Genomic DNA, 9,143 nt, shown 5'->3' with positions numbered 1-9,143 from the left:
CAAATAGCGACCTTTGGATCTAATTGGAAAATCATAAGTTTCAGATTCCAGTTGGATCTACTTGTATGGTTGACAATTTATTAGGAAAAGTTCTACCATACCCTCTTAGCAAAAACTCTTTCAATATGATAGGTCACTCTTTTCAAATTCAGTTGTATATCTTAGTCATATGGCTCATATCTACTGGGTTTTTTCTTGATATTTGCAAATAAGTTCAATCTAAGTACTTTTGCTAGACTTCTATATGTCTATACAAAACTAGGGAGATATCAAATTAGTCCGACATTTTAACCATTAATAGAGATGATATTGTGGACATTTCGTCAATCAAATTTGGGCCCTTTTGAATTGATATTTTTTTTGGGGTTTTTTTTTTGGGGGGGGGGGGGGGGGGGGGGGGAGGGGGGTAGGAAAATAGTTTTGGACACCAGTAGTCTTTTTTTAATTTTGAGCTTCAATTGTCATTCTTATCCCATGGTTGTGTTCATTAGTTACCATTTGAACATTAATAAATGAGAACTTCTAGTAATCATGGGTTACAAGTTATAGGGGTGCCAATTTTAGGCCCACATTGGTAGGCCCAGTTGAGTTTAAGATGTTTATGGTCTGATCTACACTATTCCGATTAATAAATGTGTTGGGTTCAAATCCGACACATTTATTAACAGGTAGTACATGACGCAATCACATAGTCTGATTCGCCCGACACATTTATAAGCCCAACTTCAACTGACTCAATTATATATATATATATATATATATAATTGAGATGGTGGCAGTTGTTATATGAACATTTATCTTTTTCAAGTATAATTTTAACTTGCTAAACTTGGGCGTGCAAGTATAGTTTAATTGATTTGAATTCTGAAGATTAAAGACTGAGTACCTTAGTAACTTAGCAGCTAGTCCCATATTTGGCTTAATCCATTTAAACTATGGGATCTTTCTTTGCTATGCCCTATCTCTACCTCATTTTGGTATCATTTTTCTTTTTGATTTTTATCTAATTAACAAAAATCATTAATGAAAACTATTTTTCATCAAAATATAAAAATAGTTTGGTAATTACTTGAGAAAAATGGTTTCTTATGAGAAATAGTTTGGTATCTCTATGTGCAAAATGATTTTTTGAATAAATGGGTGAAGAGATTCCCTTCACAAATCTACTTTATACTCTCTTTCTCCACTTTGGATTGAACAATTTCGGACAATGGGCTTGGATTTCTAATTACAAAGCAAATGACTACTTTATCCCTTCATATTGGGACTTTAAGCACGTGTCCATTAAAGTTCAGCACAAAAATAGTTGAAAATAAATTTTGGCCAAAACACATAAATGACCCTTGATTTCTTTTTTATTTTTATGTTTTACCAATTATTTTGTATATAAAAACAAGCTCCATAAATGATACCAAATACGACCAAAACCATTTTTGTGAACAAATATAAAAAAGAAAAATGATACCAAAGAGTGCTACCCGTTTTTGGCAGCCTGATTAAAGCATGAGATCGACCGGCTCGATTAAAAACTGTACTATGCCTACCCTATCTAAGCTATTAAAGCTAAACAAGTGTTCTTGGTGCAACCCCAGACATTGGCCAAGCTCGACCCCATCACTTGACACCTCTAACAAGTGAAATTTGTTTGAGGAGGTGTAAGTTTCCATGGTGGCCTATTATTTGGTTAAAAATATTTATCCCTCGTCATAGTTTTAATGCCTAGATATCCCTCACTTTTTGCCTACTCAATGCTTTCTTCTTAAAATCAGGTTCAGTGGGGTGGGCCAAGGCCTAAACCCAGGCTTATCCCAACTTTAACCTGGGGTTAGTATTTTATGAATCTTAAGTTTCTAACCTGTCCTTAGGGTAAAAAATCTTAGCCCAAGTCTTGCTTTGACGTGACAGAATTTGTCAGGTTAAAATTACACCCCTTATAAAAAAATAATAATAATAAAAAAAAATATTTTAGCTTAGACCTCTTTTGTTTTTTGGGATTAAGTTACATGAATGGTTTTTTTGTGGTGGATAGGTGAATCAAGCGATCTGTTCCAGGACGATCTAGATCAGCCTGATTCCCCATTTTTTTTTTTTTTTACAACAACTTATATTAATCAAGAAAGCAAACTACATATTCAGAGTCAGAAAGCGAGGGAGGTAACCTCCTAATCCTACCACTATGGGTCATTTCCACAAAACATAGCAAGAAAGGATACATTTATACATATAAGATAGAGAACCAAATTTAACATAGATTTCTCAAAAAATATGAAGAAGTTGCCAAGACGCGTGGGAAGGCTGCAGAAGCTGCAGAATATGTTAAAATAAATCCTTGCATGAGAATCATACTTCACCAATAGTCCACCCCTTAAATGCCTCTAACTGAAGACCCTTCAAAATACAAAAAAGCTTATGTCTCCACTATGAAAGTATTAGTAGAAGACCTATACTAACACTTGAAATTCCCCTTTCAGTAAAATATCTAAAGCCCAACTTGAAGATTTGTCCAAATCATTTGTAACACCCCGCACAAACTAATAGAGGTGGATAGCTCTGCAATAGTCCACCCCTTAGATGCCCGATTCACCAATTATTGCAACTTTTGAGTGGAGAAAACCAATTGGTGAGATAGCCTTATTGGGACTTAGAGAGCCATATGTCTTTAACCTTGGTTCCAGTTGTCGGAATTGGTGAACAAAAACATAAAAGTATCGGAATGGTATCCAAGGCTTATATCGGATTGATGCACGATACGAACACGGGGTATAATGGTCAAAATACCCTATTGTAACGGGTGAGCATGGATTCACAACTGCGTTCTGCTCCAAGTCTTCCCAACGCAGCAAAAACCCTGGAAAAAAAATTATCTTTCACCCCAACAAGGAAGAAAGGAAGGAAGGAAGGAAGGAAGAAGAAGAATGGTTGAGATGATGCAGAATGTCCCAGACGATATAATGAAGGAGATCCTCTTAAGGTTACCCGTGAAATCCATGCTTCGATTCAAGTGCGTATCCCAAGATTGGCAATGTCTGGTTAGTGATTCTTTCTTCATCACTCACTACCACAATCGAAAATCCACAGAGAAAAACCCTTCTCTCATCTTTACTGAAGGAACAAATTTTTACACGGTAGAAGGCAATTCATGTCAAAAACTTGATATGCCTTCCCTAACTTCAATCGAATAGGGGATTTCCAGAGACCCATTATGTGAAATCAAAGTCGTGGGTTAGTGCAATGGGTTGTTATGTTTTTCGTTGTCATGGCTAAAGGAAGGGATTCATTACAAAGACCCCATATACCTGTTGAATCCATCCACTCGACAACTCAAGGAGCTTCCACATGCTCCCTGTGAAATACCTAAATTCAGCGGCTCGAGCACTCGGATCAGATTTGGGTTTGATCCCATGAGTAAAGACTACAAGCTCGAGCATTGTATAGTGATCATTAGATCTAATTGGTGTTTTAGATTCTAATTGGATCTACATGTATGGTTGACAATTTATTAGGAAAAGTTCCACCATGCCTTCTTAATTAGTGAAAATTCCTTCTATTAAAGCCTATCATTTTTTTTTTCCAGAAATATGTGGATTGATGATTTCGCTGGATGATTGATCTTCTTGGAATTATCTGGAACTTCTTTGATAGGTACCTCTTTTCAAACTAGGGGGATATCAGATTAGTCTAATATTTTAATCATTAATAGAGATGATATTTTGAACAATTCGTGGATCAAATTTGACCAGATTGAATTGCCACTTGGAAATTATTAAGGGTATGATAGATTGGGTTTCAAAATTATGTATTGAAACCTAAGTCCATTTAAGTTTTTTTTTTTACTTATCTATTTTGAATTAAATATATATATATATATATATATATATATATTATTTTTAGGGGGTGGGGGGTTGCCGGAGTCCACATCCTCTGTAGCAAGCGATGAGGTGCGATGAACATCGAATGACTGAGAGCATCTGAATATGCACCCCAAGGGGCTTCTAGTCACCTGGTGTTCATTGCATTGGTGCAATAGCTGTAAAGAATTTTGACTCGGGCTGGGGGTGATATGAAAAATGGTTTCGGACACCAGTGGTGTGGTATTTTTTAATTTTGAGCTTCAATTGTTATTTTTTTTCTCATGGCTGTGTTTATTAGTTACTATATAAACATTGATAAATTAGGCTTTCTAGTTGTAAGTTGTAAGTTGTAAGTTGTAACCATGGGCTACAAGTTAGATTTGTTCGAGGAGGTTTAAGGGTCTTTTCAGCCATTAGATCCTCATTGTCACTCATTACTCACCGCAGATGATTTGAGTCTATCCTATCACTGATTAAAAAAAAAAAAAAGGGTCTGAATTAATATGCCTATTGGAAGGAAGAAAAGTAGGTAGACCATAGATGGTTCACCATGCACCAAAAGATGGTAAAAGAAATATCTAATTAGTGATGACATATTTTTCTTTCCGAACTCCTATCTCCAAAATGACCAGATTCGCCATCAAGTATCCTACGATGGGGACGTAGATCTCTACCCTCACTAATTTTGTGCTAAAATCGGTTCTCTACATTGGTCTCTAAGATAAAATAGATCTTGGCTTTCGCGAGTAGTAGTGTCATCTTTTATTTCGCCCTTTCGAGTTCTACAAAATTGTGCTTAGACTCAAAGAAAGCTCTTTAGGAATAAATAGTGAAAGCAAAGGAAAAACAAAGGTGTTTTATGAATTACAAACACACAAGAATAACCCATCCGTGGGTTGCCCAAATGATTAGAGGGAATTGGGGATTGTGTGGATAGAGGCATGGTCACAGGTTCAATTCACCATCTATGAATTTGCGATTTAAGTGGTGCCTGGTGGATTGTTATGCTAGTCTCTTCGACGATTAATCGAGGTGAACACACGAGGAAAATAACACTAAGAATTAATGAGATGTACATCCTCTATATATGGAGAAGAGATGTCAACTTTAAAGAAAGAGCCCGCCTGGCCTTGACATGACCTGGCTCAACTCGATTTGCTTTTTAGGATGGGAAAAAAAAGGAGGGAGGAGAGAGAATTCTATTCGGGAATGAAGCTCCTACACCAATATGGGGGGCCAAAGAGAGCACTTGTGGAAGCATTAAAAGGGTAAGATTTTTATCCTCATAGGAGTCGAATCAATCATTTCATAGGGGTTTGTGTTTTAACCGAGAAGCCATGCTTTCGAATAGGTTCTTTTTCTCCAAAAACATCGTAGTACATTGTCAAAAAACATAGGAAACACTAGAGCTCAAAGATACTTTTTTTTTTTTTCCCTTTATTTTTATTTTTTGAATTTTTTAATCTGATCCACTTTGGATGAATTTGCTGACTACATATATTATTTATTTATTTAATATATATCAATGCCTACTCTATAGAAGAGGGGAGGGAACAAGTGAACAACCAATAGGCTTCAAGCCGGTGAGTGTAGGTTATTTTTTAGAGTGATTTACATCCCCCTCCCCTGTAGTTTGCGTTTATTCTACCCCCCTCCCCTATGTTTTAAAAAATTCCACATACCTCCCCTGTCAGATAACTCGGTTAGTAAACCGTTAGTTGTCGATGTTAATGAGTGTGATGAGGATGTTGGTGGTATGGCACAGAGAGTACATGATCGTGTGGGGATTTGTAGAGAAAAACAAACAATTAGAAGGCCTTCTGGTGCATGTAAAGCTATCACAGGAGCAACAAGTGGTGGTAGTAGTGGTTCTGTTGGGTCAGCAAATGCTGTTGTGTACTAGCAGCATAAACCTTGATGGAGATGTGGGTGATAAAGGAATATGGTTTCAAGGAGTCTTGGACTAAACAGATAATCGTTTTGAATTCGGATGCTTATCTCTATAAACCAGTAGAATCCTGGGATGATGAAATTCTGTTCCAGCACAGAGAAAAGAATTTAGTTTTGTACAACATCAAGAGTAAGACAGAAAGGGATCCTGGAATTCAAGGACTTCCAGTTCGTTGCAAAGCATTTACTCACACCAAGAGCCTCGTTATGCTCAAGGGTTTGCGAACGAGTGTGCAGGGTGACAGGCGGAAGGGAAAAGAAGAAGAAGAAGAACAGTAACAAAGAAAAGGGGTAAAAATTGGAACCCCTCTCTTTAATCCTATATCCCTCTTAACTGTGCACCTGTTTTATTTTCATTTTTCTCGATTGAACATGTTCAAGATTTGATATTGATTCATATATGAAATTACTTTCAATTATGTGGTTCCTCAAAAGAAATGTAGTTTCCTGCTATGACTAATCGTCTTTACAGTAGTTTTAGCTAGGGGCTATGCAAAAACGTAAGAAAAAGAAACAGCCAACAGCTCCCAGTTTGTCTCCTCCTAGAGTATTTCATTAGACTGTAATAATCCTGTTATATCCTTACTAAACAACTTCAGTTCAGCGTCGAATTTGGCTACACTACTCATTATTGAAGATAGGTTATGATTATGATCCGGTCCATGCAGTTGTGGGGTCAGTATGAACCGATGGAACTAGTCGGGCCATGGACATGGATATCGGTCTTTAGCAGAAAAGAAAAAAAAAGAAGAAGAAGGAGGACAGGACAGATTATCCCTAATTCCTTTTTTTTCTCTTATATTTTTTTTTATCTCTTTTATTTTGAGTGCCTGTAATCTTGGGGTCCATTCCTCTGCTACTGGTATCTTAAAATTGATCTCGTTTGCCCCATCATTATAACCTTTTATCCAGGCCACAGGAAGTTATTCTTAGTTATCCTCTGTCCTCTTTAATTGCTATCGGTTTTCAAAATAATTTGAATTTGACTTATCATTATGTGATAATCAAAAGTTATCTGAAATATTTTTTGAGTATACATATGAAATAATAGTATTTAATTTCATTGAAAAAAAAATAGTACATTATATTAAAAGGATAAAAAAAAATACGTATACATGGTTGTAGAAGTATGCATTGGCTCACTAAAACAGGGGCTTTGCCCTCCACAAAACAGACACCAGTGCTGCCCTTCCATGGATAGACTCGGGGGCTGCCTACAACTAGGGTTTGTACATGAGGTGTTTAGAGAGTAAAGTAAATGAAATTTTGTTCTCATTCAAGTGAAAATTAATGTAAAAAGCAATTTTTTGTTTGGGAAAGGTAGGGCACACTACCATGTACAATATAATCTTGCACATTCTCGCCCTCACTCTCTTTCTCTCTCTCTCTCTATTCCCTTCTTTGAAATGATCCATTGCCCTTCTTGTATGATACTCCATCACGCATTTGATAGCTTATCATACACGTGTTGCAGTCTATTTCTCTCTCTTTTTTGATATATGTAAAGGAAAATGCATATCTAGAAACACGGCTAATAGTTTTGCATTGCTCAACCATAATTTTGATTACTTGAAATTTATTTTTTTCTATTTTTTGATCAAGTAGAAATTCATTGAACTGTGTTGTGAGCTTCTTTTTTTTTTTGGGTGATTCTCAAATGAATTAATTTATCATATAAAAAATAAGGGGGAAAAAATTCTTAAAAGGCAATGTGGCCTCAGTGCCTCCACATAGTAGGGAGCAAAATGATCACTTGATCGAGAGCAATGAATCTTCATGTAAGTGAATGTACGTGAACGTCCTTGATATGTGAATATGGTATCTATTAAATGAGGAGAGAGAAAATAAATGCCATATCCATGGACCAGGTACGTTCACGTACGTGAAGATTCACCTGATCTCTCATGAAAGACAAAAATACGTCCTTATTGATACTTCTAGTAATACTCTTATTGACCTTCACCCTGGTGTAGGAGCCACGCTGCCTTTTAGGAAACTCTTTCCCACTAAATAAATGGTCAAAATATCTCTTAGATGTAATTTAAGATGTGAAAAAAAAAAAAAAGGGAGGGGGTGCATTATTTCTTGCAAATTTGAGCTGCGAACCAAAGTCATAGTTTGATTGTCAAGAACTGAAAGCAAAAGAAAGGAAAAAAATTGAATCCAAATATGAACTTCTATCTTTTTTGATAAGATTTATGTGTCTATTTCTCTCTCTCTCTCTCTCTCTCTCTCTCTCTCTCTCTCTCTCTCTCTCTCTCTCTCTCTCTCTCTCTCTCTCTTATCTAACATGATATAATGATTGGCTTATGTGTATTTTTCTTTCTAATTTCATTTTTTTTTTTCTATTTATTTCTTGACAACCAAAACTAAGCTTAAAAGCCTCAAATAGAGCCAAGATGGAAAACTGGAAAAATTGGGTTAACTCCTTTTTGCCCCAGATCAAAATGATTAACCCAATCCATCATCTGATCCAGATTATCGCTTGAGGATTGGCCCAAAATTGGGATTGAACTCGGCCATATCAATCTAATCCAACTGATTCAATCCAATTTGATTACTCAACGGTCTCAACCCATGGACCACTCTACATTTTCTGGTTCTCGGAGGTTTTCATAACCCTATACCCCCCATCAAAAAAAAAAAAAAAAATTCATACCATTGTTAAACTCCGTTCATAATATGATTTATGTGTCTCATTTGTAGAGAGATTGGTGGTGTTGTGAATGATTTTAATTCATAGCAGATATCGGTCAATGTGGGAGCAGGTCAAGCCGGAAATGTGAGGGAAGATTCTTCGAGGTGAGAAAGTCCAAAAGATTAAAAAGTTAAACAAGGAACAGAGGAAGACGAAACGGAGACAAAGAGGAAAATGCTCAATTCATTAAAAAAAAAAAAAATTGAAGTTTTTAACTTTTAACAAATCCTAGACCAAGTGGCTTACCACGAAGAAACCCAAAGACATCCCTTGTGTTTTTTATATAAAAAATTTAAGGTTTCCATTAACTGAGGAAGACGAATAAGAAAACCCAATCCAGCCAGTAAGAGAAGAAGAGACAGATAGTGAAGATGCAGAGGCTCCCATTCGAAATAATAAAAGACATCCTCTCAAGACTACCCGTCAAATCTCTCATGCGATTCAGGTGCGTTTCCAAAGACTGGCGCTATTTAATTAGTGATCCCTTTTTCATTTCCCAGCATCTCAATACATCATCTGAGAAAAACCCTGGTCTCTGCCTCACTGATGGCCGTTCCTTCACCATAATTCATGATGGGTCATCTACTGCAACTAGGTTTGATATTCCATTTCAGGGTCTGTGGGATCGTGTTGAAATCTTGGGT

At 36.4% G+C, this 9,143-nt stretch overlaps 1 long non-coding RNA gene across 1 annotated transcript; it reads left to right on the top strand.

The window, feature by feature from the left end:
- Window positions 1-2,846: 2,846 nt before the first annotated feature.
- On the top strand, window positions 2,847-6,135 carry LOC122058732. Its single transcript, XR_006133894.1, has 3 exons — window positions 2,847-3,001; window positions 3,575-3,642; window positions 5,617-6,135. It is a non-coding gene; the product is annotated as an uncharacterized LOC122058732 (long non-coding RNA).
- The last annotated feature ends 3,008 nt before the right edge of the window (window positions 6,136-9,143 follow it).

The sequence above is a fragment of the Macadamia integrifolia genome, chromosome 13 (assembly GCF_013358625.1).
Source record: "Macadamia integrifolia cultivar HAES 741 chromosome 13, SCU_Mint_v3, whole genome shotgun sequence".
Classification (NCBI taxonomy): domain Eukaryota; kingdom Viridiplantae; phylum Streptophyta; class Magnoliopsida; order Proteales; family Proteaceae; genus Macadamia; species Macadamia integrifolia.
Note: the sequence above shows the minus strand (reverse complement) of the source record. Positions and strands in the feature narration are given on the sequence as shown.